This window comes from Dendropsophus ebraccatus, chromosome 3 (assembly GCF_027789765.1).
Source record: "Dendropsophus ebraccatus isolate aDenEbr1 chromosome 3, aDenEbr1.pat, whole genome shotgun sequence".
NCBI lineage: Eukaryota > Metazoa > Chordata > Amphibia > Anura > Hylidae > Dendropsophus > Dendropsophus ebraccatus.
In genome coordinates this window covers 199,479,592-199,507,170 of record NC_091456.1, presented here as the reverse complement: position 1 = coordinate 199,507,170, position 27,579 = coordinate 199,479,592, and the positions used below count along the sequence as shown (strand labels likewise).

Here is a 27,579-nt window from a genome sequence, read left to right as displayed (position 1 = left end):
GTTGGCCGAGATCTGGCCCCTTGTCGGGTGGAACCCCGTGTCAGGTGGAGCCCCGTGTTGGCTGGGGCCCCGTGTCGGATGGGGCCCCGTGTTAGGTCAGGCCTTGTGATTTTCAAACCTTTAAGTCTGGATTTCTGTAATAAAAGTGATCAGTGGATGTTGGGCAGAATCCTGGTCAGTGTCGGGGATGAGGCTGTGCTCATACATCTGGATTCCCAGAAGCAAGGGCTGTGTGTGTGTGTGTGTGTGTGTGTATATATAGTTAGTGATGTCTGTGCAGCCCTTGCTGTATATATATAGTCAGTGATGTCAGTGCAGTCCTTGCTGTATATACAGTATATTGTTAATGATGTCCGTGCAGTCCTTGCCCTTACTCTCCAGGCTCCCCGTTTTCCATCTAGCTTCCTTCTGCAGCTGCCGCTGGCTGTGTTGAGGCCATCTATGAAGTGACAGGCCGCTCAGCCAATCCCTGGCCATGATGGGACCGCCCAGAGACAGTGATTGGCTGAGCGGGCTGTCACTGCACAGACGGCTTCAGGCGTTCCATCTGCGGAGAGAAGCTGGAGCCTGGCTGATAAGTGATAAGCTGCCGGCTCGCCCTGATTTGTGTGATATGTCCCTGACTGATTGTAGAAACATTCAGGCCAGGTTCTGGGCAGACGCCTTATATACTGAACGGGTTATCGGAACCCCCGGGATGGTGTATCATTATGAGGCCAGGACCTCCAAAACGGGTAATATTGTTTCAAAGCTCCCGGCATCACAATGATACATGACATACAGTGATACATGACGTACAGTGATACATGACATACAGTGATACATGACGTACAGTGATACATGACGTACAGTGATACATGACATACAGTGATACATGACGTACAATGATACATGACGTACAGTGATACATGGTACAATGATACATGACGTACAGTGATACATGGTACAATGATACATGACGTACAGTGATACATGGTACAATGATACATGACGTACAGTGATACATGACGTACAGTGATACATGACGTACAGTGATACATGACGTACAGTGATACATGACGTACAATGATACATGGTACAATGATACATGACGTACAATGATACATGACGTATGATACATGACGTACAGTGATACATGGTACAATGATACATGACGTATAATGATACATGGTACAATGATACATGATACATGACGTATAATGATACATGACGTACAGTGATACATGACGTATAATGATACATGACGTACAGTGATACATAACGTACAGTGATACATGACGTATAATGATACATGACACACAGTGATACATGACACACAAGGATACGTGATGCACAAGGATACGTGACACACAGTGATACATGACAGATACGTGACGCACAAGGATACGTGACGCACAGTGATACATGACACACAGTGATACGTGACACACAAGGATACGTGATGCACAAGGATACGTGACACACAGTGATACATGACACACAGTGATACGTGACGCACAAGGATACGTGATGCACAAGGATACGTGACACAGTGATACATGACAGATACGTGACGCACAAGGATACGTGACGCACAGTGATACATGACACACAGTGATACGTGACACACAGTGATACGTGACACACAAGGATACGTGATGCACAAGGATACGTGACACACAGTGATACATGACACACAGTGATACGTGACGCACAAGGATACGTGATGCACAAGGATACGTGACACACAGTGATACGTGACGCACTATAGGTGATCCCAGGAGTTCAGATATCCCGCTCCATATATCCAACGTGTGCGCAGAGCCTGGGGATAAGGCCGCCGTGCGTTTCCCGCCTAATAAGAATATTACACATTTGTACTTTGTGATTTGAAAAGAAACAGAAAAATCATGAAATCCATTTTTAATCCTAACAGAAAATTCCTGTGAGGGAAACTTCCTGATATCAGTGAATTATAAAGCAGAAGAAGAAGATATACAGCGCTCCTCAGGAGGAAGCCGCCTCCCCCCTACCGTCCATCCAGGACCGGACAGGACAGACCTCCCCCGCAATCACCAGGAACCGTCTACCAGTACAAGTTACAGAAGGGGCAAATGCTTCCATCGACATAAACAGTTTAGACCCAATCCAGATTTTGAGGATCCCTTTTACTGTTCAGAATGTGGGAAATGTTTTAGAGATAAATCAAGGCTTATTAGACATGTGAGAATTCACACAGGGGAGAAGCCATACTCGTGCCCAGAATGTGGGGAAGGCTTTAGAGAAAAATCATGGCTTGTGAGACATATAAGAAGTCACACAGGAGAGAGGCCCTACTCCTGTTCAGAATGTGAGAAAAGTTTTAGAGATAAATCAAAGCTTGTTCGACATGTGAGAATTCACACAGGAGAGAAGCCATACTCCTGTTCTGAGTGCGGAAAATGTTTCACAGATAAATCAACTCTTATCATACATGGGAGAATTCACACAGGTGAGAAGCCATATTCCTGTTCACTTTGTGGGAAATGTTTTGCCCATAAATCACATCTTGTTTCACACGAGAGAAGTCACACAGGAGAGAAGCCATTTTCATGTTCAAGATGTGAAAAGTGCTTTACAGATAAATCAAGTCTTGTTATTCATGAGAGAAGTCACACGGGAGAGAAGCCGTATACATGTGCACAATGCGGGAAATGTGTCAGAAATAAATCACATCTTGTTTCACATGAGAGAATTCACACCGGAGAGAAGCCATATGCGTGCCCTGAGTGTGGGAAATGTTTTACACATAAATCAAGTCTTGTTAGACACGAGAGAAGTCACAGAGGAGAGAAGCTGTATTCATGTTCAGAATGCGGGAAGTGTTATACACATAAATCTGCTCTTGTTAAACATGAGAGACGTCACAGAGGAGAGCAGCAATTTGCATGTTCAGAATGTGGGAAATGTTTTGACACTGAAGCTGAACTTAGCGATCACCAGACAAGTCACACAGAGGAGAAGCCATTTTGATGTTCTGTATGTGGAAAATGTTTTACATGGAAGTACAGCTTTGAATTCTGATAAAGGAAACCAATTCTTGTGTGTTGTTCCATCGGAATTTACCATATCTGTGAAATCGCACAACTTATAAACATGAATCACGTGACACATTACAGTGTGCGATATACACGGACGGATAGCGAACAAACCTCGGATACCAACAGGTGCAGAATGTGTCAGATTGTCAGAATATACTGAGATTCACGGGGTCTTTGGTTCTCGATTAAAGGAAAAGGAGTAGTACAAGGGTCAAGTGTGGCAGTGAATAATAGGAAAGGGGGAGGGAAGGAGGGAGAAGAGGCGCCAGATTGGGGGGGGGGGGAGGCGGTAGATGAAGAGAGAAGAGGCAGCAGATGGAGGGAGAAGAGGTGCCAGATTGGAGGGGGGGGGGGGAGAGGCGGCATATGGAGGGAGAAGAGGCAGCAGATGAAGGGGGAAGAGGCGCCAGATGGGGGGAGAAGAGGCAGCAGATGGAGGGAGAAGAGGCGCCAGATGGAGGGAGAAGAGGCACCAGATGGAGGGAGAAGAGGCAGCAGATGGAGGGAGAAGAGGCAAAAGATGGGGGGAGAAGAGGCAGCAGATGGAGGGGGAAGAGGCACCAGATGGGGGGATAAGAGGGACCAGATGGGGGGAGAAAAGGTGCCAGATGGAGGGAGAAGAGGCACCAGATGGAGGGAGAAAAGGCACCAGATGGAGGGAGAAGAGGCACAAGATGGGGGGAGAAGAGGCAGCAGATGGAGGGGGAAGAGGCACCAGATGGGGGGAGAAGATGCACCAAATGAAGGGATAAGAGGCACCCGAGGGAGGGAGAAGAGGCATAAGATAGAGGGAGGGAGAAGATTCACCAGATGGAGGGGGAAGAGGCACCAGATGGGGGGATAAGAGGGACCAGATGGGGGGAGAAAAGGTGCCAGATGGAGGGAGAAGAGGCGCCAGATGGGGGGAGAAGAGGCACCAGATGGAGGGAGAAAAGGCATCGGAGGAAGGGGGAAGAGGCATGAGATGGGGGGAGAAGAGGCACCAGTTGGAGGGAGAAGAGGTGCCAGATGGAGGGAGAAGAGGCGCCAGATGGAGGGAGAAGAGGCCCCAAATAAAGAGGAGAAAAGGGATCAGTTGGGAGCAGAAGAGGCAGCAGATGGAGGGAGAAGAGGGATCAGATGGAGGGAGAAGATTCATCAGATGAGAGAAGAGGGATCAGATGGGGGGGAGAAAAGGCACCAGTTGGGGGGAGAAGAGGCGCCAGATGGGGGAGAAGAGGCAGCAGATGGGGGGAGAAGAGGGATTAGAAGGGGAGGGTGCTGTAAGGAGAGGACCCGAGGAGGGAGACATATAGATAGAAAATCTTGTGTGGGAAACCCAATTAGTGAAGTGGGGATCTACAGGTCCAGGCTCACGGCCCGATCACTGATCTGCTGGATCACTTACTGAACTAAACGATTACCCTCCCTGGTAATGATAACACCCAAATCCTATTCCCATTGCCCTCCCAGCTGCTGAGGACTCTTCTCCCGGACATTTCTTCTTATCTTACTGACATGTTTTATCGACTATAAGAACATGTGTCACCTCTTTTGGTGGCAATTTTTTTATATTATGAATTTTCTGTAATTACAGGGTTGGTTGATGAGTTGTTATAGCTGTTGTAGCTGCGGACGCTCCTTCTGTGGGTGCTGTTCAGTAGATCGGTCATTTTTAAGGTTTAATTAGAGGAATTACCCACTTAAGAGCTAAGAAATGAAATGCTCCCACATGGTGTAGCAGAGCTGACGCCCCCATGGTGTAGCAGAGCTGACGCCCCCATGGTGTAGCAGAGCTGACTCCCACATGGTGTAGCAGAGCTGAAGCCCACATGTTGTAGCAGAGCTGACTCCCACATGGTGTAGCAGAGCTGACGCCCACATGGTGTAGCAGAGCTGACGCCCCCATGGTGTAGCAGAGCTGACACCCCCATGGTGTAGCGGAGCTGACGCCCACATGGTGTAGCAGAGCTGACGCCCCCATGGTGTAGCAGAGCTGACGCCCCCATGGTGTAGCAGAGCTGACGCCCTCATGGTGTAGCAGAGCTGACGCCTGCATGGTGTAGCAGAGCTGACGCCCACATGGTGTAGCAAAGCTGGGGCATGCATGGTGTAGCTATGTGCTGCATAATGGGAATCTGTTTACTGGGGATAGAGGGTGTAGTGAACGTTTACATCTCTGCTTGCTGACTGTGAATAAAAACCATCCAGAGTCTAAGAATATCCATAACACTTACAATATGCAGAGCTGTGACACAAAGACAGGTACAAATGCCTGCATTCACTGACAGCAAGCAGAGATAGCACTGTACGACTTCATTCACTGACTGGAAGCAGAGAGAACCATACGGCTGCATTCGCTAAAAAACAAACAGAGATAGAACTATAACTTTTCATATTACAGAAACCTAGGCTCAGGGACACATGTAAGTCTATGGAAGCAGCACAGGTGCATGGAGATGATGCCTCAAAGGCAATAGACAGCATACTTATTATCTATTTAGTCTCCTTCCCCTAGTTCTCAGCTGCTGATTTCTGGTGAAGACAGAAAAATCTGTGTGTGAGCTTTTCTCTCTGTCTCCTCCTCCTCTCAAGTCCCTGGCAGGGTGTATCTGCACTCTATGATGCCCGAAGGGTTAATCTGAGGTCAATTGCTGGTGACCTCACTGTGATTAACCCTCCCGGCCAGATACAGCCTGTCAGGGACTTGTTAACATCAGCTGTCTCAGAAGGGAGGGGGGGGACAGAGAGAAAAGCTCACACACAGATTTTTGTGTCTTCAGCAGAAAGCAGCAGCTGAGAACTGGGGGAAGGAGACTGAATAGATCATAACAAGTATGGAAGGAATTGTTAGTCTTTAGGAGGGGGGATGATTCAGCGTGTATTTTACCGGAGGGGGACACCATCCTGTGTTATCTATGTACTGCTGTCATATGATATGGTGGACAGCGCAGGACCCCATTCTGTGTTATCTATGTACTGCTGTCATATGATATGGTGGACAGCGCTGCACAGAACATACAGTGTAAGACTATTATCAGGCTTAGTGGCTAGAATGGAAACCGAAAATTCAGGATTTTTTTTTAGACGGCAAAACTGAAAATTTGAAAGACTGACAAAAGTTCTTAAAAATGTTTAAAGTAAAAACTTGAGTAAAACAAAGGGTCATTTTCTAATGACGCTGTCTCTTTAAGAGAGAACTCAAGTTACCGATGTCGTTCCAAGGAGATCAGTCTGACGTAACGTATGAACCAACGTCCTGGGTGTATTCCAGATCAGCAACCCGTTTGGAGGCGCATACAACCTCTTTTTCAGGGTTTAGAGAGATCTGTCCCTTAAAGAGTAGTTGCTGGATCTGTAACGTTTAGTGTCTCGCTTCTGGTGCTGAATATTTTTGGGTTGAGGGGGGGGAGGGGTTGTTTAAACTCTATTTTTTTTATCATTTTTTATGTTAATATTTTTTTCTCACTAAAACCTGTAACAATGTATTCTCCCTCACACTGGAGCTATGGAACCTTAGAGGGGGCGTTCAGCCGTATACGAGGGGGGGGACGTCACCTCCCCTGTGAGATTATCTGCTCCTGCGCTCCTGTCAGGATGGGGGGGAAAGTAAGAGATTGTGGGGGGTCTGACCTCTGTACCCCCGGATTGGTATCAGCCCCCCGGCTTCTTTGTAATGAATAGAGCAGCAGGTACGGCACATGACCCGCAGCTCTATTCACTCCCATGCAGCAGCTGGAGAGGCCAAGTAAGTCGGAAGAGTGGTTACTCAGCTTTTCTGGTGGCTCCATAGGAATGAATAGAGCTGCAGGTAATGTGCCGTATGCTGCTTGTATATTACTGTATGTCCTTATGGTCACCACCTCCTGGACCACGCAGCAGCTTGTACACTGGAATCGGTCTGTAGGGGGTTTCCTTCCCGCTACGGGATATTACAGCAGAGGCCGCATGTGCACATATCTCTAATACTAAGGGCCCTGTGACACGGGACGATTATCGTGCGAAAAATCGTTAAATCGAATTTAAACGATAATTGTTCCGTGTAATTGCAGGCAACGATCAAAAAATCGTTCGTATGTCGTTGATTTGGATCTGAACCTAAAATTATCGTTAATCGTTCGCTGTAATTCCACAAGTTCGGAATTTTTTCACTGATCGTTCAGTGTAATTGCACATTGCTCTGGGATCAGAAGGAATAAACGATCATAGAAACGATCATCGCAATAACTAACGACTATCGTCCTGTGTAATGTGGTGAACGATTTCAGCTTAATGATACACAATCTGGTTTGCGATCGTTAGTCGTTAATCGTTAAAAATCGCTCCGTGTAATAGGACCGAGCAGGTCCGGGCGGCCGGGAGATCTCACTAGTTATGGTAAAGAGCCAGATCTCCACCTGTGGGAAACACAGCGGGTTCTCCGAGATCCAAGACTGAAGCGCGAGAGGTGAGAGAGGAGGTGACGTCCAGGTGACAGAGAGAGCTGGGATGGAATCACATGGAAAATGTCACAAAGAAAAGGATAAAACACAAACATCAAACAAGTCTCAGCCCTGGAGAGGAGTCTCCTACAGTGTCTCCTACAGTGTCCTACAGTGTCTCCTACAGTGTCTCCTACAGTGTCTCCTACAGTGTCCTACAGTGTCTCCTACAGTGTCTCCTACAGTGTCCTACAGTGTCTCCTACAGTGTCTCCTACAGAGTCTCCTACAGTGTCTCCTACAGTGTCCTACAGTGTCTCCTACAGTGTCTCCTACAGAGTCTCCTACAGTGTCTCCTACAGAGTCTCCTACAGTGTCTCCTACAGTGTCTCCTACAGAGTCTCCTACAGTGTCTCCTACAGAGTCTCCTACAGTGTCTCCTACAGTGTCTCCTACAGTGTCTCCTACAGAGTCTCCTACAGTGTCTCCGACAGTGCCTCCTACAGTGTCTCCTACAGAGTCTCCTACAGTGTCTCCTACAGTGCCTCCTACAGTGTCTCCTACAGTGTCTCCTACAGTGTCTCCTACAGAGTCTCCTACAGAGTCTCCTACAGTGTCTCCTACAGTGTCTCCTACAGTGTCTCCTACAGTGCCTCCTACAGTGTCTCCTACAGAGTCTCCTACAGTGTCTCCTACAGTGCCTCCTACAGTGCCTCCTACAGTGCCTCCGACAGAGTCTCCTACAGTGTCTCCTACAGTGTCTCCTACAGAGTCTCCTACAGTGCCTCCTACAGTGCCTCCTACAGTGTCTCCTACAGTGCCTCCTACAGTGTCTCCTACAGTGCCTCCTACAGTGCCTCCTACAGTGTCTCCTACAGTGCCTCCTACAGTGTCTCCTACAGTGCCTCCTACAGTGCCTCCTACAGTGTCTCCTACAGTGCCTCCTACAGTGCCTCCTACAGTGTCTCCTACAGTGTCTCCGACAGTGTCTCCTACAGTGTCTCCTACAGTGCCTCCTACAGTGTCTCCTACAGTGTCTCCTACAGTGTCCTACAGTGTCTCCTACAGTGTCTCCTACAGTGTCTCCTACAGTGTCCTACAGTGTCTCCTACAGAGTCTCCTACAGTGTCTCCTACAGTGTCCTACAGTGTCTCCTACAGTGTCTCCTACAGAGTCTCCTACAGTGTCTCCTACAGAGTCTCCTACAGTGTCTCCTACAGTGTCTCCTACAGAGTCTCCTACAGTGTCTCCTACAGAGTCTCCTACAGTGTCTCCTACAGTGTCTCCTACAGTGTCTCCTACAGAGTCTCCTACAGTGTCTCCGACAGTGCCTCCTACAGTGTCTCCTACAGAGTCTCCTACAGTGTCTCCTACAGTGCCTCCTACAGTGTCTCCTACAGTGTCTCCTACAGAGTCTCCTACAGTGTCTCCTACAGTGTCTCCTACAGTGTCTCCTACAGTGCCTCCTACAGTGTCTCCTACAGAGTCTCCTACAGTGTCTCCTACAGTGCCTCCTACAGTGCCTCCTACAGTGCCTCCTACAGTGTCTCCGACAGAGTCTCCTACAGTGTCTCCTACAGTGTCTCCTACAGAGTCTCCTACAGTGCCTCCTACAGTGCCTCCTACAGTGTCTCCTACAGTGCCTCCTACAGTGTCTCCTACAGTGCCTCCTACAGTGCCTCCTACAGTGTCTCCTACAGTGCCTCCTACAGTGTCTCCTACAGTGCCTCCTACAGTGCCTCCTACAGTGTCTCCTACAGTGTCTCCGACAGTGTCTCCTACAGTGTCTCCTACAGTGCCTCCTACAGTGTCTCCTACAGTGTCTCCTACAGTGCCTCCTACAGTGTCTCCTACAGTGCCTCCTACAGTGTCTCCGACAGTGTCTCCTACAGTGCCTCCTACAGTGTCTCCTACAGTGTCTCCTACAGTGTCTCCTACAGAGTCTCCTACAGTGTCTCCTACAGTGTCTCCTACAGTGTCTCCTACAGAGTCTCCTACAGTGTCTCCTACAGTGTCTCCTACAGTGCCTCCTACAGTGTCTCCTACAGTGTCTCCTACAGTGTCTCCTACAGTGTCTCCTACAGTGTCTCCTACAGTGCCTCCTACAGTGTCTCCTACAGTGTCTCCTACAGTGTCTCCGACCAAGTCAATTCTGAAAGACAACGACATGGGCCCCACTGCAAACACCAAAGAGTATGGCGGATGGAGGCAGAAAAACACTAAAACTGTCACAATCCCATTACCAAAAAAAAGGAACTGGTAAGTATACAAGACATGCAACTAGGAAGTACACAACATGTAACTGGTAAGTATACAAGACATGCAACTAGGAAGTACACAACATGTAACTGGTAAGTATACAAGACATGCAACTAGGAAGTACACAACATTTACCTGGTAAGTATACAACATGTAACTGGTATGTATACAACACATGCAACTAGGAAGTACACAACATGTAACTGGTAAGTATACAACACATGCAACTAGGAAGTACACAACATGTACCTGGTAAGTATACAACATGTAACTGGTATGTATACAACACATGCAACTAGGAAGTACACAACATGTAACTGGTAAGTATACAACATGTAACTGGTATGTATACAACACATGCAACTAGGAAGTACACAACATGTAACTGGTAAGTATACAAGACATGCAACTAGGAAGTACACAACATGTAACTGGTAAGTATACAAGACATGCAACTAGGAAGTACACAACATGTAACTGGTAAGTATACAACATGTAACTGGTATGTATACAACACATGCAACTAGGAAGTACATAACATGTAACTGGTAAGTATACAACATGTAACTGGTAAGTATACAACATGTAACTGGTGAGTATACAACACATGCAACTAGGAAGTACACAACATGTAACTGGTAAGTATAAAACACATGAAACTAGGAAGTACACAACATGTAACTGGTAAGTATACAAGACATGCAACTAGGAAGTACACAACATGTAACTGGTAAGTATACAAGACATGCAACTAGGAAGTACACAACATGTAACTGGTAAGTATACAAGACATGCAACTAGGAAGTACACAACATTTAACTGGTAAGTATACAAGACATGCAACTAGGAAGTACACAACATGTAACTGGTAAGTGTACAACACATGCAACTAGGAAGTATACAACATGTAACTGGTAAGTATACAACACATGCAACTAGGAAGTACACAACATGTAACTGGTAAGTATACAACACATACAACTAGGAAGTACACAACGTGTAACTGGTAAGTATACAACACATGCAACTAGGAAGTACACAACGTGTAACTGGTAAGTATACAAGACATGCAACTAGGAAGTACACAACGTGTAACTGGTAAGTATACAACACATGCAACTAGGAAGTACACAACGTGTAACTGGTAAGTATACAACACATGCAACTAGGAAGTACACAACATGTAACTGGTATGTATACAAGACATGCAACTAGGAAGTACACAACATGTAACTGGTAAGTATACAAGACATGCAACTAGGAAGTACACAACATGTAACTGGTAAGTATACAACACATGCAACTAGGAAGTACACAACATGTAACTGGTAAGTATACAACACATGCAACTAGGAAGTACACAACATGTAACTGGTAAGTATACAACACATGCAACTAGGAAGTACACAACATGTAACTGGTAAGTAAACAACACATGCAACTAGGAAGTACACAACATGTAACTGGTAAGTATACAACACATGCAATTAGGAAGTACACAACATGTAACTGGTAAGTATACAACACATGCAACTAGGAAGTACACAACATGTAACTGGTAAGTATACAACACATGCAACTAGGAAGTATACAACATGTAACAGGTAAGTATACAAGACATGCAACTAGGAAGTAGATAACATGTAACTGGTATGTATACAACACATGCAACTAGGAAGTACACAACATGTAACTGGTGAGTATACAACATGTAACTGGTAAGTATACAAGACATGCAACTAGGAAGTACACAACATGTAACTGGTAAGTATACAACACATGCAACTAGGAAGTACACAACATGTAACTGGTAAGTATACAAGACATGCAACTAGGAAGTACACAACATTTAACTGGTAAGTATACAAGACATGCAACTAGGAAGTACACAACATGTAACTGGTAAGTATACAACACATGCAACTAGGAAGTACACAACATGTAACTGGTAAGTATACAACATGCAACTAGGAAGTATACAACGTGTAACAGGTAAGTATACAACATGTAACTGGTAAATATACAAGACATGCAACTATTAAGTACACAACATGTAACTGGTAAGTATACAATCTAACTGATAGGTATACAACATATATAACTGTAAGTATACAACACATGCAACTAGGAAGTACACAACATGTAACTGGTATGTATACAACGTGTAACAGGTAAGTATACAACATGTAACTGTTAAGTATACAATACATGTAACTAGGAAGTACACAACATGTAACTGGTATGTATACAATCTATATAGCTCATAAGTATACAACATATATAACTAAGTATACAACATATATAACTGGTAAGTATGCAACGTGTAACTAACTGGTAATTATACAACATGTAACTAGTAAGTATACAACACATGTAACTGGTAAGTATACAATCTATATAACAGCTAAGTATACGTGTCAATAATAAGCATACAAAAGTTCACTCTTCTAGTTAAGACCCTGCACGGAACCAATCACCACCCCGTTTGGGTTTCAGGGCTTTTCCAATGCCATAGACTATATATAGTAACATCAGCCTCATATTGTTCCAATGTCAGAAGAGTCAGTGATGAAGCTGCAGGGGTCGCGGGGGAGGGGGCTACAACCAGGCCCATAGAGCAGATAGATCTTACAGGTTTTACTATTTATAGCTATAGCCAGGACAAGATTTACAGGGGGCCGCACCGCTATGTAAGTCCACAGGAGCCATAGAGGTAGATAGGACTACATGGAGGCCTCCTCTTCTCTTACCATAAACAGAAGAGTATATAAAAGTTTCCATCATGTCCTCCCTTTCCCTTCTTCCTCCTGTAACATATATAAAGGTTTCCATCATCTCCTCCCTTTCCCTTCTTCCCTCCTGTAACATATATAATGGTTCCATCATGTCCCTCCTTTCCCTTCTTCCCCCTGTAACATATATAAAGGTTTCCATCATGTCCTCCCTTTCCCTTCTTCCCTCCTGTAACATATATAATAGTATCCATCATGTCCTCCTTTCCCTTCTTCCTCCTGTAACATATATAAAGGTTTCCATCATGTCCTACCTTTCCCTTCTTCCTCCTGTAACATATATAAAGGTTTCCATCATGTCCTCCTTTCCCTTCTTCCTCCTGTAACATATATAAAGGTTTCCATCATGTCCTACCTTTCCCTTCTTCCTCCTGTAACATATATAAAGGTTTCCATCATGTCCCCCCTTTCCCTTCTTCCCTCCTGTAACATATATAAAGGTTTCCATCATGTCCTCCTTTCCCTTCTTCCTCCTGTAACATATATAAAGGTTTCCATCATGTCCTCCCTTTCCCTTCTTCCTCCTGTAACATATATAAAGGTTTCCATCATGTCCTCCTTTCCCTTCTTCCCTCCTGTAATATATATAAAGGTTTCCATCATGTCCTCCTTTCCCTTCTTCCTCCTGTAACATATATAAAGGTTTCCATCATGTCCTCCCTTTCCCTTCTTCCTCCTGTAACATATATAAAGGTTTCCATCATGTCCCCCCTTTCCCTTCTTCCCTCCTGTAACATATATAAAGGTTTCCATCATGTCCTCCTTTCCCTTCTTCCTCCTGTAACATATATAAAGGTTTCCATCATGTCCTCCCTTTCCCTTCTTCCTCCTGTAACATATATAAAGGTCTCCATCATGTCCTCCCTTTCCCTTCTTCCCCCTGTAACATATATAAAGGTTCCCATCATGTCCTCCCTTTCCCTTCTTCCTCCTGGAAGATATATAAAGGTTTCCATCATGTCCTCCTTTCCCTTCTTCCTCCTGTAACATATATAAAGGTTTCCATCATGTCCTCCCTTTCCCTTCTTCCTCCTGTAACATATATAAAGGTTTCCATCATGTCCTCCCTTTCCCTTCTTCCTCCTGTAACATATATAAAGGTTTCCATCATGTCCCCCTTTCCCTTCTTCCTCCTGTAACATATATAAAGGTTTCCATCATGTCCCTCCTTTCCCTTCTTCCTCCTGTAACATATATAAAGGTTTCCATCATGTCCTCCTTTCCCTTCTTCCTCCTGTAACATATATAAAGGTTTCCATCATGTCCTCCCTTTCCCTTCTTCCTCCTGTAACATATATAAAGGTTTCCATCATGTCCTCCCTTTCCCTTCTTCCTCCTGTAACATATATAAAGGTTTCCATCATGTCCTCCCTTTCCCTTCTTCCTCCTGTAACATATATAAAGGTTTCCATCATGTCCTCCCTTTCCCTTCTTCCTCCTGTAACATATATAAAGGTTTCCATCATGTCCCCCCTTTCCCTTCTTCCTCCTGTAACATATATAAAGGTTTCCATCATGTCCCCCCTTTCCCTTCTTCCTCCTGTAACATATATAAAGGTTTCCATCATGTCCTCCCTTTCCCTTCTTCCTCCTGTAACATATATAAAGGTTTCCATCATGTCACCCCTTTCCCTTCCTCCCTCCTGTAACATATATAAAGGTTTCCATCATGTCCTCCCTTTCCCTTCTTCCCTCCTGTAACATATATAAAGGTTTCCATCATGTCCCCCTTTCTCTTCTTCCTCCTGTAACATATATAAAGGTTTCCATCATGTCCTCCCTTTCTCTTCTTCCTCCTGTAACATATATAAAGGTTTCCATCATGTCACCCCTTTCCCTTCTTCCTCCTGTAACATATATAAAGGTTTCCATCATGCCCTCCTTTCCCTTCTTCCCCCTGTAACATATATAAAGGTTTCCATCATGTCCTCCCTTTCCCTTCTTCCCTCCTGTAACATATATAAAGGTTTCCATCATGTCCCCCTTTCTCTTCTTCCTCCTGTAACATATATAAAGGTTTCCATCATGTCCTCCCTTTCCCTTCTTCCCTCTGTAACATATATAAAGGTTTCCATCATGTCCTCCCTTTCCCTTCTTCCTCCTGTAACATATATAAAGGTTTCCATCATGTCCTCCCTTTCCCTTCTTCCTCCTGTAACATATATAAAGGTTTCCATCATGTCCCCCTTTCTCTTCTTCCTCCTGTAACATATATAAAGGTTTCCATCATGTCCCCCTTTCTCTTCTTCCTCCTGTAACATATATAAAGGTTTCCATCATGTCACCCCTTTCCCTTCCTCCCTCCTGTAACATATATAACATATATAGTGGACCCCAGCACTGGTGTGTGACCGGAGGATAGCGGACCCCAGCACTGGTGTGTGACCGGAGGAGAGGGGACCCCAGCACAATCCCTGTCACCTGCAGTCAGTGAGACCCGCTCAATAACGGAGGGTCCTGCAGGTTGGGACCACACACCACTTCTCACTACCTAGGCTTTCTGGCTGATGGTTTGGTCCCTTTTGAATGTTTCTGGTGCTGTCGCCCTTGTGGTAGCAGGAGACGGACTATAACCCACACAGGTGGCTCAGGTAGTGCAGCTCATCCAGGATGGCACAGAAGGTTTGCTGTGTCTGTCAGCAGTGTCCAGAGGCTGGAGGAGCTACCAGGAGACAGGCCAGTACACCAGGAGACGTGGAGGAGGCCGTAGTGTGCAGAGGCTGGAGGCTACCAGGAGACATGGAGGAGGCTGTAGTGTCCAGAGGCTGGAGGCTACCAGGAGACAGGCCAGTACACCAGGAGACGTGGAGGAGGCTGTAGTGTCCAGAGGCTGGAGGCTACCAGGAGACAGGCCAGTACACCAGGAGACGTGGAGGAGGCCGTAGTGTCCAGAGGCTGGAGGCTACCAGGAGACAGGCCAGTACACCAGGAGACATGGAGGAGGCCGTAGTGTGCAGAGGCTGGAGGCTACCAGGAGACATGGAGGAGGCTGTAGTGTCCAGAGGCTGGAGGCTACCAGGAGACAGGCCAGTAAACCAGGAGACGTGGAGGAGGCCGTAGTGTCCAGAGGCTGGAGGTGCTACCAGGAGACAGGCCAGTACACCAGGAGACATGGAAGAGCTGTAGTGTCCAGAGGCTGGAGGTGCTACCAGGAGACAGGCCAGTACATCAGGAGACGTGGAGGAGGCTAGAGGCTACCAGGAGACAGGCCAGTACACCAGGAGACATGGAGGAGGCTGTAGTGTCCAGAGGATGGAGGCTACCAGGAGACAGGCCAGTACACCAGGAGACAGGCCACAGCTACCAGGACTCCTGTATGTTTTTGATGAGAGTATATATATGTGCCGGGGACGTGACTCGGGGGCCGGTCAGAGGGGACGTCCCTCAGGCCGCTACTCTCAGTAATAACACTGTATTAGTAAGGTATAGGCCTTGTAGTGAGTTTGATAACCCTGGAACACCCCCATCAGCCCCCCCATCCCCCCATCAGCCCCCCCCATCAGCCCCCCCATACCCCCATCAGCCCCCCCCCATACCCCCATCAGCCCCCCCATCCCCCCATCAGCCCCCCCATACCCCCATCAGCCCCCCCCCCCATACCCCCATCAGCCCCCCCATACCCCCATCAGCAGGTTAGACGACTATAATCTGCTGATCGTTCTCCGGTTCTCGTCTACTTTATAGCCGTATCCATAAGATTATCATTTAGAACAGTTTGTCCATATTCTTCCTGATCCGTAGATTCTCACATTCCATATTTATTTGACTCCTACCTTCTCCTTATAATCACCTGATCAATATAAAACTAGTAATTGTACAATACTCTAGAACAGGTGCAGGTGTGTTATATAGACTGATAGTGTAATAATCTGCAGGTGTGTTATATATAATCTGCAGGTGTGTTATATAGACTGATAGTGTAATAGTCTGCAGGTGTGTTATATAGACTGATAGTGTAATAGTCTGCAGGTGTGTTATATAAATTGATAGTGTAATAGTCTGCAGGTGTGTTATATAAAGTGATAGTGTAATAATCTGCAGGTGTGTTTATAAAGACGGATAGTGTAATAATCTGCAGGTGTGTTATATAGACGGATAGTGTAATAATCTGCAGGTGTGTTATATAGACTGATAGTGTAATAGTCTGCAGGTGTGTTATATAAAGTGATAGTGTAATAATCTGCAGGTGTGTTTATAAAGACGGATAGTGTAATAATCTGCAGGTGTGTTATATAGACGGATAGTGTAATAATCTGCAGGTGTGTTATATAGACGGATAGTGTAATAATCTGCAGGTGTATTATATCGAGTAATAAAAATGTTATTTAAAAAACCCCTTTAAAAATCCATTTTATTCTTCACAGAAACTCCTGAGGAGGGAAGCGTCCTGTTAGCACTGAAATATGAAGAAGACGAAGATTTCATACCGCTCCCCCTCCTCCCCCTTACTGCACATCCAGGACTATCCTATAATGCTCCTGATCACGAGGAACCGTCTCCTGACCAATCACACATTGTTACCGCAAATACTAGTCAGAATCGGGGGAATGGGTCCCACTGTTCAGGTCTGACACAGGAGAAGCCGTATTCATGTTCAGATTGTGGGAAGTGTTTTATGGATAAAGCACATCTTCTTAGACATCAGAGATGTCACACAGGAGAGAAGCCGTTTTCATGTTCAGCCTGTGGGAAATTTTTTGCACATAAATCATATCTTGTTATACATGAAAGAATTCACACAGGGGAGAAGCCATATCCATGTTCAGCATGTGGAAAGTGCTTTACAGATAAATCAACGCTTGTTGTGCATGAGAGAACTCACACCGGAGAGAAGCCGTTTTCATGCTTGCAGTGTGGGAAATGCTTTGCACGAAGATCACAACTGGTTATTCATGAGAGAAGTCACACAGGCAAGAAGATATATTCATGTCCAGAATGTGGAAAATGTTTTACAGACAAATCAAGTTTTGTGATTCATAAAAGAATTCACACAGGGGAGAAGCCATATCCATGTTCCGAATGTGGGAAGGGTTTTACAGATAAATCATCTCTCATCAGACATGAAAGAAGTCATACCAGAGTGAAACCGTTTTCATGTTCACAATGTGAGAAATGTTTTGCATGGAAATCACAACTGGTTATACATGAGAGAAGTCACACAGGTGAAAGGTTGTATTCATGTCCAGAATGTGGGACATGCTTTGCAGATAAATCAAGCCGTATTCATGTTCAGAGTGTGGAAAATGTTTTACAACTAAATCATATCTTTTTATCCATGAGAGAAGTCACACAGGGGAAAAGCCGTATTCATGTTCAGAGTGCAAAGAATGTTTTATGACTAAAACCAAACTTAGGAATCATCAGATAAGTCACACGGGAGAAAAACCATATTCATGCTCTTTGTGTGTGAAATTTTTCACGTATAAATCGCAGCTCGATAGACACGAGAGAATTCACACAGGGGAGAGGCCGTTTTTGTGCCCACTATGTAAAAAGTGCTTTAGAGATAAATCAAATCTTATTATGCATCAGAGAAGCCACACAGGAGAGAAGCCCTATTCCTGTTCAGAATGCGGGAAATGTTACACTACCAAAGCCAAACTTAAGCATCATCAGAGAAATCACACCGGAGAGAAACCATTCTGATGATCTGTATGTGGAAAATGTTTCACAAGGCAAAAAAACTGGAAACTCCTAATCATACAATATTTCTATGTAACTTTTCTGATAAGAGTAAAGATTAAGGTTGTTCTGATATTTGCCTCCTCCCCTCCGTCAATGTCTCTCATGTCTGTTACTCTCCACCTCCGGGACACAGTTTTATTTATATACAGAGATAGAGAGCAAAATGACGACTTTAGTGTGTGTGTGGCTTTTTTTTCTTTTGTTGCAGGACACGCAGCCCTGTTTGCTCCCCTGCTTGGCTCCATCCTCGTCCTGGGGCAGCTTGTGTCTTCCGGCATCTTCTTCCTCCTTCTGCTGCAGTGATGACTTCAGCCACTAGGGTGCGCAGACATCTGCCCCTATTTAAGCCAGCCCCAGCAGACCCCCCTGCCTGAGTGTTGTTGAGTTGTTGCTATTTCTGCTGTATCTCCTGTCTCTCCTGCTGATGATGTATACTCGCCCTGTTCTCCGGTGCCTTACACCCACTCGGGTTTCTGGAACCATCTGCTGCTTACATTGGGACCGCACTTGTGGAGCAGCCTGGTGTCCTCCATCCATGGAGGTCTGTCCTCCGCATCCTGGAGCGAGATAAAGAGTGGAGACCTAGAGGGCACTCAGACTGCCAAATCAGTTGAGAACCCCAGCGGGTCCACACTCACTGTCTGTTACAAAAATTTATCAAAGCCGGTACCTGTCGCAAACTTTATAAGAAGCAATAATATTTGTGCACTCTGGTGTGGGGGAGGGGGGCGGCATTATGTGTGGGGTCCCAGTGTGAGCAGCAGATGGTCCTGAGAACTAGAGAGAGTTCGCAGGGCATCAGAGAGACAGGACGGGATCATCAATGGGAAAATCCTAGTGGTATCAGGGATGAGGAAGCCGAGGGTCAGGGCAGGCAGGTCAGATGCGGGATCGGTGACAGGAGAGGCAGGCGGCTCGGATCGGTGACAGGAGGGGCAGGCAGGTCGGATGCGGAATCGGTAACGGGAGAAGCAGGCGGTGTGGATGCGGGATCGGTGACTGGAGAGGCAGGCGGCTCGGATGTGGGATCGGTGACAGGAGAGGCAGGCGGCTCGGATGTGGGATCTGTGAGGGGAGAGGCAGGAGGCTCGGATGTGGGATCTGTGAGGGGAGAGGCAGGAGGCTCGGATGTGGGATCTGTGACAGGAGAAGCAGGAGGCTCGGATGTGGGATCTGTGAGGGGAGAGGCAGGAGGCTCGGATGTGGGATCTGTGAGGGGAGAGGCAGGAGGCTCGGATGTGGGATCTGTGACAGGAGAAGCAGGAGGCTCGGATGTGGGATCTGTGAGGGGAGAGGCAGGAAGCTCGGATGTGGGATCTGTGAGGGGAGAGGCAGGAGGCTCGGATGTGGGATCTGTGAGGGGAGAGGCAGGAGGCTCGGATGTGGGATCTGTGAGGGGAGAGGCAGGAGGCTCGGATGTGGGATCTGTGAGGGGAGAGGCAGGAGGCTCGGATGTGGGATCTGTGACAGGAGAGGCAGGAGGCTCGGATCTGTGAGGGGAGAGGCAGGAGGCTCGGATGTGGGATCTGTGAGGGGAGAGGCAGGAGGCTCGGATGTGGGATCTGTGACAGGAGAGGCAGGCGGCTCGGATGTGGGATCTGTGAGGGGAGAGGCAGGAGGCTCGGATGTGGGATCTGTGACAGGAGAGGCAGGCGGCTCGGATGTGGGATCTGTGAGGGGAGAGGCAGGAGGCTCGGATGTGGGATCTGTGAGGGGAGAGGCAGGCGGCTCGGATGTGGGATCTGTGAGGGGAGAGGCAGGAGGCTCGGATGTGGGATCTGTGAAGGGAGAGACAGGCGGCTCGGATGTGGGATCTGTGAGGGGAGAGGCAGGAGGCTCGGATGTGGGATCTGTGAGGGGAGAGGCAGGAGGCTCGGATGTGGGATCGGTGACAGGAGAGGCAGGAGGCTCGGATGTGGGATCTGTGACAGGAGAGGCAGGAGGCTCGGATGTGGGATCTGTGAGGGGAGAGGCAGGAGGCTCGGATGTGGGATCTGTGAGGGGAGAAGCAGGCGGCTCGGATGTGGGATCTGTGACAGGAGAGGCAGGCGGCTCGGATGTGGGATCTGTGAGGGGAGAGGCAGGCGGCTCGGATGTGGGATCTGTGACAGGAGAGGCAGGAGGCTCGGATGTGGGATCTGTGAGGGGAGAGGCAGGCGGCTCGGATGTGGGATCTGTGAGGGGAGAGGCAGGCGGCTCGGATGTGGGATCTGTGAGGGGAGAGGCAGGCGGCTCGGATGTGGGATCTGTGACAGGAGAGGCAGGAGGCTCGGATGTGGGATCTGTGACAGGAGAAGCAGGAGGCTCGGATGTGGGATCTGTGAGGGGAGAGGCAGGAGGCTCGGATGTGGGATCTGTGAGGGGAGAGGCAGGAGGCTCGGATGTGGGATCGGTGACAGGAGAGGCAGGCGGCTCGGATGTGGGATCTGTGAGGGGAGAGGCAGGAGGCTCGGATGTGGGATCTGTGAGGGGAGAGGCAGGAGGCTTGGATGTGGGATCTGTGAGGGGAGAGGCAGGAGGCTCGGATGTGGGATCTGTGACGGGAGAGGCAGGAGGCTCGGATGTGGGATCTGTGAGGGGAGAGGCAGGAGGCTCGGATGTGGGATCTGTGAGGGGAGAGGCAGGAGGCTCGGATGTGGGATCGGTGACAGGAGAGGCAGGCGGCTCGGATGTGGGATCGGTGACGGGAGAGGCAGGAGGCTCGGATGTGGGATCTGTGACGGGAGAGGCAGGAGGCTCGGATGTGGGATCTGTGAGGGGAGAGGCAGGAGGCTCGGATGTGGGATCGGTGACAGGAGAGGCAGGCGGCTCGGATGTGGGATCTGTGAGGGGAGAGGCAGGCGGCTCGGATGTGGGATCTGTGAGGGGAGAGGCAGGAGGCTCGGATGTGGGATCTGTGAGGGGAGAGGCAGGAGGCTGGGATGTGGGATCTGTGAGGGGAGAGGCAGGAGGCTGGGATGTGGGATCTGTGAGGGGAGAGGCAGGAGGCTCGGATGTGGGATCGGTAACAGGAGAGGCAGGAGGCTCGGATGTGGGATCGGTGACAGGAGAGGCAGGCGGCTCGGATGTGGGATCTGTGAGGGGAGAGGCAGGAGGCTCGGATGTGGGATCTGTGAGGGGAGAGGCAGGAGGCTGGGATGTGGGATCTGTGAGGGGAGAGGCAGGAGGCTCGGATGTGGGATCGGTGACAGGAGAGGCAGGCGGCTCGGATGTGGGATCTGTGAGGGGAGAGGCAGGAGGCTCGGATGTGGGATCTGTGAGGGGAGAGGCAGGAGGCTCGGATGTGGGATCTGTGAGGGGAGAGGCAGGCGGCTCGGATGTGGGATCGGTGACAGGAGAGGCAGGAGGCTCGGATGTGGGATCGGTGACAGGAGAGGCAGGCGGCTCGGATGTGGGATCGGTGACAGGAGAGGCAGGCGGCTCGGATGTGGGATCGGTGACAGGAGAAGCAGGAGGCTCGGATGTGGGATCTGTGAGGGGAGAGGCAGGCGGCTCGGATGTGGGATCTGTGAGGGGAGAAGCAGGAGGCTCGGATGTGGGATCTGTGAGGGGAGAGGCAGGAGGCTCGGATGTGGGATCTGTGACAGGAGAGGCAGGTGGCTCGGATGTGGGATCTGTGAGGGGAGAGGCAGGCAGCTCGGATGTGGGATCTGTGAGGGGAGAAGCAGGAGGCTCGGATGTGGGATCTGTGACAGGAGAGGCAGGAGGCTCGGATGTGGGATCTGTGAGGGGAGAGGCAGGCGGCTCGGATGTGGGATCTGTGAGGGGAGAGGCAGGCGGCTCGGATGTGGGATCTGTGAGGGGAGAGGCAGGAGGCTCGGATGTGGGATCTGTGACAGGAGAAGCAGGAGGCTCGGATGTGGGATCTGTGAGGGGAGAGGCAGGCGGCTCAGATGTGGGATCTGTGAGGGGAGAGGCAGGAGGCTCGGATGTGGGATCTGTGAGGGGAGAGGCAGGAGGCTCGGATGTGGGATCTGTGACAGGAGAGGCAGGAGGCTTGGATGTGGGATCGGTGACAGGAGAAGCAGGAGGCTCGGATGTGGGATCTGTGAGGGGAGAGGCAGGCGGCTCGGATGTGGGATCTGTGAGGGGAGAGGCAGGAGGCTCGGATGTGGGATCTGTGAGGGGAGAGGCAGGAGGTTCGGATGTGGGATCTGTGAGGGGAGAGGCAGGAGGCTCGGATGTGGGATCGGTGACAGGATAGGCAGGCGGCTCGGATGTGGGATCTGTGAGGGGAGAGGCAGGAGGCTCGGATGTGGGATCGGTGACAGGATAGGCAGGCGGCTCGGATGTGGGATTTGTGAGGGGAGAGGCAGGAGGCTCGGATGTGGGATCGGTGACAGGATAGGCAGGCGGCTCGGATGTGGGATCTGTGAGGGGAGAGGCAGGAGGCTCGGATGTGGGATCTGTGAGGGGAGAGGCAGGAGGCTCGGATGTGGGATCGGTGACAGGATAGGCAGGCGGCTCGGATGTGGGATCTGTGAGGGGAGAGGCAGGCGGCTCGGATGTGGGATCGGTGACAGGAGAGGCAGGAGGCTCGGATGTGGGATCGGTGACAGGAGAGGCAGGAGGCTCGGATGTGGGATCTGTGAGGGGAGAGGCAGGCGGCTCGGATGTGGGATCTGTGAGGGGAGAGGCAGGCGGCTCGGATGTGGGATCTGTGAGGGGAGAGGCAGGAGGCTCGGATGTGGGATCTGTGAGGGGAGAGGCAGGAGGCTCGGATGTGGGATCTGTGAGGGGAGAGGCAGGCGGCTCGGATGTGGGATCTGTGAGGGGAGAGGCAGGAGGCTCGGATGTGGGATCTGTGACAGGAGAGGCAGGAGGCTCGGATGTGGGATCTGTGAGGGGAGAGGCAGGAGGCTCGGATGTGGGATCGGTGACAGGAGAGGCAGGAGGCTCGGATGTGGGATCTGTGACAGGAGAGGCAGGAGGCTCGGATGTGGGATCTGTGAGGGGAGAGGCAGGCGGCTCGGATGTGGGATCTGTGAGGGGAGAGCAGGCGGCTCGGATGTGGGATCTGTGAGGGGAGAGGCAGGCGGCTCGGATGTGGGATCTGTGAGGGGAGAGGCAGGAGGCTCGGATGTGGGATCTGTGAGGGGAGAGGCAGGAGGCTCAGATGTGGGATCTGTGAGGGGAGAGGCAGGAGGCTCGGATGTGGGATCTGTGAGGGGAGAGGCAGGCGGCTCGGATGTGGGATCTGTGACAGGAGAGGCAGGCGGCTCGGATGTGGGATCTGTGAGGGGAGAGGCAGGAGGCTCGGATGTGGGATCTGTGAGGGGAGAGGCAGGAGGCTCGGATGTGGGATCTGTGAGGGGAGAGGCAGGCGGCTCGGATGTGGGATCTGTGAGGGGAGAGGCAGGCGGCTCGGATGTGGGATCTGTGAGGGGAGAGGCAGGAGGCTCGGATGTGGGATCGGTGACAGGAGAGGCAGGCGGCTCGGATGTGGGATCTGTGAGGGGAGAGGCAGGAGGCTCGGATGTGGGATCGGTGACAGGAGAGGCAGGAGGCTCGGATGTGGGATCGGTGACAGGAGAGGCAGGCGGCTCGGATGTGGGATCTGTGAGGGGAGAGGCAGGAGGCTCGGATGTGGGATCTGTGAGGGGAGAGGCAGGCGGCTCAGATGTGGGATCTGTGAGGGGAGAGGCAGGAGGCTCGGATGTGGGATCTGTGAGGGGAGAGGCAGGAGGCTCGGATGTGGGATCTGTGAGGGGAGAGGCAGGAGGCTCGGATGTGGGATCTGTGACGGGAGAGGTAGGAGGCTCGGAGGTGGGATCTGTGAGGGGAGAGGCAGGCGGCTCGGATGTGGGATCTGTGAGGGGAGAGGCAGGAGGCTCGGATGTGGGATCTGTGAGGGGAGAGGCAGGCGGCTCGGATGTGGGATCTGTGAGGGGAGAGGCAGGCGGCTCGGATGTGGGATCTGTGAGGGGAGAGGCAGGAGGCTCGGATGTGGGATCTGTGAGGGGAGAGGCAGGAGGCTCGGATGTGGGATCTGTGAGGGGAGAGGCAGGAGGCTCGGATGTGGGATCTGTGAGGGGAGAGGCAGGAGGCTGGGATGTGGGATCTGTGAGGGGAGAGGCAGGAGGCTCGGATGTGGGATCTGTGACAGGAGAGGCAGGCGGCTCGGATGTGGGATCTGTGACAGGAGAGGCAGGAGGCTCGGATGTGGGATCGGTGACAGGAGAGGCAGGCGGCTCGGATGTGGGATCTGTGACAGGAGAGGCAGGCGGCTCGGATGTGGGATCTGTGAGGGGAGAGGCAGGAGGCTCGGATGTGGGATCTGTGAGGGGAGAGGTAGGCGGCTCGGATGTGGGATCTGTGAGGGGAGAGGCAGGCGGCTCGGATGTGGGATCTGTGACAGGAGAGGCAGGCGGCTCGGATGTGGGATCTGTGAGGGGAGAGGCAGGCGGCTCGGATGTGGGATCTGTGAGGGGAGAGGCAGGCGGCTCGGATGTGGGATCTGTGAGGGGAGAGGCAGGCGGCTCGGATGTGCGATCTGTGAGGGGAGAGGCAGGCGGCTCGGATGTGGGATCTGTGAGAGGAGAGGCAGGAGGCTCGGATGTGGGATCGGTGACAGGAGAGGCAGGCGGCTCGGATGTGGGATCTGTGAGGGGAGAGGCAGGAGGCTCGGATGTGGGATCTGTGAGGGGAGAGGCAGGAGGCTCGGATGTGGGATCTGTGAGGGAAGAGGCAGGAGGCTCGGATGTGGGATCTGTGACAGGAGAGGCAGGAGGCTCGGATGTGGGATCTGTGAGGGGAGAGGCAGGCGGCTCGGATGTGGGATCTGTGAGGGGAGAGGCAGGAGGCTCGGATGTGGGATCGGTGACAGGAGAGGCAGGAGGCTCGGATGTGGGATCGGTGACAGGAGAGGCAGGAGGCTCGGATGTGGGATCTGTGAGGGGAGAGGCAGGCGGCTCGGATGTGGGATCTGTGAGGGGAGAGGCAGGAGGCTCGGATGTGGGATCGGTGACAGGAGAGGCAGGAGGCTCGGATGTGGGATCTGTGAGGGGAGAGGCAGGAGGCTCGGATGTGGGATCTGTGAGGGGAGAGGCAGGTGGCTGAGAGGCAGGATCGGTAGCGGGAAAGGCAGGGGGTACAGAAGGGGTGAGGCGGGCGAGCATAGTCCCAGGGATCAGCATCAGTCACTATTAGAGATGAGAGAACATGTGGATGGAACATACGGTTGCACATGCACGGGGTTCTGTGTGACGACCGCTGTGGATGCTGAAAGACCAGTCGTAACTAGAGATGAGCGACCCTGGAGCAGCTGGAGTCCATCCAACCCGAACGTTCGGCATGTGATTAGCGGGGGCTGCTGAAGTTGGATAAAGCTCTTAGGTTGTCTGGAAACATGGATACAGCCAATGACTATATCCAGGATTGCCACATAGCCTTAGGGCTTTATCCAACTTCAGCAGCCACCGCTAATCACATGCCGAACGATCGGGTTCGGATGGGCTCCAGCTGCTCCAGGGTCGCTCATCTCTAGTCGTAACTAAGGGCAACAGGTTATTACACACAGCAGCACATGGGGGGGGGGAGGGGTTAGTGAAGCTTCCGGAATGCCTGGTCACATGATGCGTGGGCTCTGGACCGCTTCTGTCTTGTGGGGCGACCTCTGTAATAGAAGTTCCTGCAGACAGTTCGTTGATTAAATAAATGGCGGCCGGTGAATACAGAGAGACGGGAGCCGAGTCAGAGAATCAGCGGAATTACAGGCCGGATAAACAGCGGACCCCCCATACTGTACACCGCCACCGTCTACTCCAGGGGTCTCCATACAGCCCCCGGGGTGTCAGCCGTGTCCTGGGAGTGTCCTCACAGCCCCAGATCTCTGGTGGCACAGGAGGCATTACATGAGGTATACCGGGGGCAACTACAACTCCCAGCATGTCCAGTCTGTTATTATGGGAGATAAGAGGAGATTACAGGAGGATATATGAAGAGGACTACAACTCCCAACATGTCCAGCCTGTTATTATAGGAGATTACAGGAGGAGATATAAGAGGAGGACTACAACTCCCAGCATGCCAGACTGTTATTATAGGAGATCAGAGGAGATTACAGGAGATATAAGAGGACTACAACTCCCAGCATGTCCAGCCTGTTATTATTGGAGATCAGAGGAGATTACAGGAGGAGATATAAGAGGACTACAACTCCCAGCATGTCCAGCCTGTTATTATTGGAGATCAGAGGAGATTACAGGAGGAGATATAAGAGGACTACAACTCCCAGCATGTCCAGCCTGTTATTATGGGAGATAAGAGGAGATTACAGGAGGATATATGAAGAGGACTACAACTCCCAGCATGTCCAGCCTGTTATTATAGGAGATTACAGGAGGATATATGAAGAGGACTACAACTCCCAGCATGTCCAGCCTGTTATTATAGGAGATTACAGGAGGAGATATAAGAGGACTACAACTCCCAGCATGTCCAGCCTGTTATTATAGGAGATTACAGGAGGAGATATAAGAGGAGGACTACAACTCCCAGCATGCCCAGCCTGTTATTATTAGAGATCAGAGGAGATTACAGGAGGAGATATAAGAGGACTACAACTCCCAGCATGTCCAGCCTGTTATTATGGGAGATCAGAGGACATTACAGGAGGAGATATAAGAGGAGGACTACAACTCCCAGCATGTCCAGCCTGTTATTATAGGAGATTACAGGAGGAGATATAAGAGGACTACAACTCCCAGCATGTCCAGCCTGTTATTATAGGAGATTACAGGAGGAGATATAAGAGGAGGACTACAACTCCCAGCATGGCCAGCCTGTTATTATAGGAGATCAGAGGAGATTACAGGAGGAGATATAAGAGGAGGACTACAACTCCCAGCATGTCCAGCCTGTTATTACAGGAGATCAGAGGAGATTACAGGAGATATAAGAGGAGGACTACAACTCCCAGCATGCCCAGCATGTTATTATTGGAGATTACAGGAGGAGATATAAGAGGAGGACTACAACTCCCAGCATGTCCAGCCTGTTATTATAGATCAGAGGAGATTACAGGAGATATAAGAGGAGGACTACAACTCCCAGCATGCCCAGCCTGTTATTATTGGAGATTACAGGAGGAGATATAAGAGGACTACAACTCCCAGCATGTCCAGCCTGTTATTATAGGAGATTACAGGAGGAGGTATAAGAGGACTACAACTCCCAGCATGTCCAGCCTGTTATTATTGGAGATCAGAGGAGATTACAGGAGGAGATATAAGAGGAGGACTACAACTCCCAGCATGTCCAGCCTGTTATTATAGGAGATTACAGGAGGAGATATAAGAGGACTACAACTCCCAGCATGCCCAGCCTGTTATTATTGGAGATTACAGGAGGAGATATAAGAGGACTACAACTCCCAGCATGTCCA

General features: G+C 50.0%; 1 protein-coding gene and 1 pseudogene across 1 annotated transcript in view; one reads left to right on the top strand and one right to left on the bottom strand.

Annotated features, from left to right (window-relative positions):
* The window catches only part of LOC138786368 (zinc finger protein 585A-like), a 49,562-nt pseudogene extending 31,407 nt beyond the window's left edge, over positions 1-18,155 (top strand).
* The window catches only part of LOC138786372 (zinc finger protein ZFP2-like), a 147,471-nt gene that overhangs the window by 51,219 nt on the left and 68,673 nt on the right, over positions 1-27,579 (bottom strand). The window lies entirely within an intron of this gene.